Below are 2,368 nucleotides of genomic sequence, written 5' to 3' on the forward strand. Positions count from 1 at the left end.
TGTGTGTGTGTGTGTGTGTGTGTGTGTGTGTGTGTGTGTGTGTGTGTGTGTGTGTGTGTGTGTGTGTGTGTGTGTGTGTGTAGCTGTATGAGGAAGTAAGGAAGTCGTTTGAACAGTGTGATGTTCAGGAGGATATTGAACACTTCGTAAACCTCAGGCGAATCGACGAAAAACCTCCAGGTAATCAAAACACAACACAGTAAATAATTAACCTGGGAATGCAATTGTAGTTACTCATACTGTAAAGGCCGGGACATAAACATAAAAGTTGAGTGGTGCAGTGATGTGGTTTCTCTGTGTTGGACCCTGAAGGCAGCATCTCCCTGGTCCAATGGGATTTTTGATTGGATTTCGGATTATTGCAGAAAATAATCTCTGTGTCAAACAAGCGTTTATGATATTTACACGTTAAATTGAACGGGATAATCTCCACATATTTACACCACTTTATGATTTTTTAATCAAAAAGTTAATGGGCTATAAAGGAACTACAGCCCGGTCACATGACTTCACGTCACCACCACTAAGCTAAAGGCAGCTAATGTTGGGCGTGATGACTATATATCCTTTAACTAAACACACAAGTAAACAGGAAGTGCAAAAATGCTGACTCACACCTTGGTTTAAGGACTCATTTCTGCAGTTCTCTGTTATAGTGAAATAATAATGTGAAATGCATTCAAATAAATGCAACACAGACCCTTCATTTAACACCTTCCTTGTGTCCTGAGTTTGAAATATTCACCAAAAGAGGGATAAAAAGTTGTATACCCATTTGTCTATTTCACTGGAACATTACACCTGGTAGGAGTGGTGTATGCTCTGCCTAAAAGCACATAGAAAGGAACATATTAATCAGATAACACGCACTTATGCATTGCTGATTAGTAATTGTTGGGAAAACACTGAATGTCCTCTTCCAACATCAGAGTACCATGATAACAAAGGTATCAACTGTAGCTGTGAACATGACAGGATGTGTGATTACCTAGAAGAGCATCAGGACTGTTTCGAGGCCTATCCCCTGTGTGCCTATGTGATTAACATGATGATTCAGTCTCTATGGAGAGAGACATTTGACAAGCATGATCATTTCTGACGTGGAGCTAATCTGAAGTAAACATTGAATACTGCTTTCTATTCCTCCATCTTGTGACTGTGTAACTCCCTCTCTTGGATATCAGCATGTGAAGGACACTGTTCAGGAACTAGTTAATGCTCTGTATGTGATGACTACTTCCATTCTGGAGAGGATCACAAATACATGGATCCTGAGATTGAAGCTCAAGCCGGTGACATTTTTCTAACAAGTTATTATTCCTTTTCTCACAGCTGTGGTTGTGTATGAGAACTTCTACAGCGTTCAGAGGGCTCAACCTGGAGCTCCTCCATCCAGACCGCCTCCACAAAACCCCAGGTAAGAACAGTCTGTTTAACCCCCCTAACTTTTACATTTACTTAGTATTTTAACCACCTTTTTAAACACATTTTCAGAACAATAACTGACTTGTCTTGTCTTGTGAATTTGCAGGAGGGGGCCGTTACCTGATCCAACAGAAAACAGTAAGCGCAGTTACTTTCTTGTTCTACCTAAATACTGTTTTGGAAAGCAAGTAATTAATTAAATAAAGTACTAGTAACTACAATTTGAGGATACCTGTACATTACTAACTAGTATTTATATTCAATACTGCTTCAAACTACTTATCCACTACAGTTAGAGATATATTTTACTTTTTAATCTATTAAATGTATTTAAAAATACTTATAATAAATACAAAATACAAAATTAAATAAAAATAAAAGTTTTGAAAAAAAGGAAAATAATTACGTAGCGTCGGGAGAGGGATAATAATTCAGGGGAAAAAAAGAAATGTATGTTTATTATATATTATATTATATTGATGTTATGTTTAGGGGGGAAATGCTGTTTTTACAGTCAAATGAACACATTGCTTTATCACAAATGTACCACATGCGTTTTCTAGCTCTTTACAAAGTCAGTTTCCTCTGGTCTTTGCTAGCTGTCGTAAATTGACTTTTTAATCCAGTTTTAAGCAACATTTTCACCATACACTTTTCACAATGATGGGACATCTGTATCTGAAGTTATCGGAGAAACAAGTTGATCTAACGTTAGCAGACACAAAAGAGAATGATGATATTTGATTATCAACTGCATGGTTTCTGCACTTCTGCTTCACACACTCATTGTTTTGATTGCAGACGATGTGATCTACTCCACGGTGCAGGACGCAGGCTACAGTGTTATCCAGTACTAACACACACACACACACACACACACACACACACACACACACACACACGAAACTTCCTTCTTATCACTTCCTCCTTTGTGATTTCCTGA

General features: G+C 37.8%; 1 long non-coding RNA gene across 1 annotated transcript; it reads left to right on the forward strand.

The window, feature by feature from the left end:
• The first annotated feature begins 52 nt into the window (after positions 1-52).
• On the forward strand, positions 53-2,362 carry LOC104956606 (uncharacterized). The gene is made up of 4 exons (XR_799574.1): positions 53-180; positions 1,333-1,417; positions 1,532-1,563; positions 2,227-2,362. It is a non-coding gene; the product is annotated as an uncharacterized lncRNA (long non-coding RNA).
• The last annotated feature ends 6 nt before the right edge of the window (positions 2,363-2,368 follow it).

Source organism: Notothenia coriiceps, unplaced genomic scaffold (assembly GCF_000735185.1).
Source record: "Notothenia coriiceps isolate Sejong01 unplaced genomic scaffold, NC01 NC01_scaffold00026118, whole genome shotgun sequence".
NCBI classification, from domain to species: Eukaryota; Metazoa; Chordata; class Actinopteri; order Perciformes; family Nototheniidae; genus Notothenia; species Notothenia coriiceps.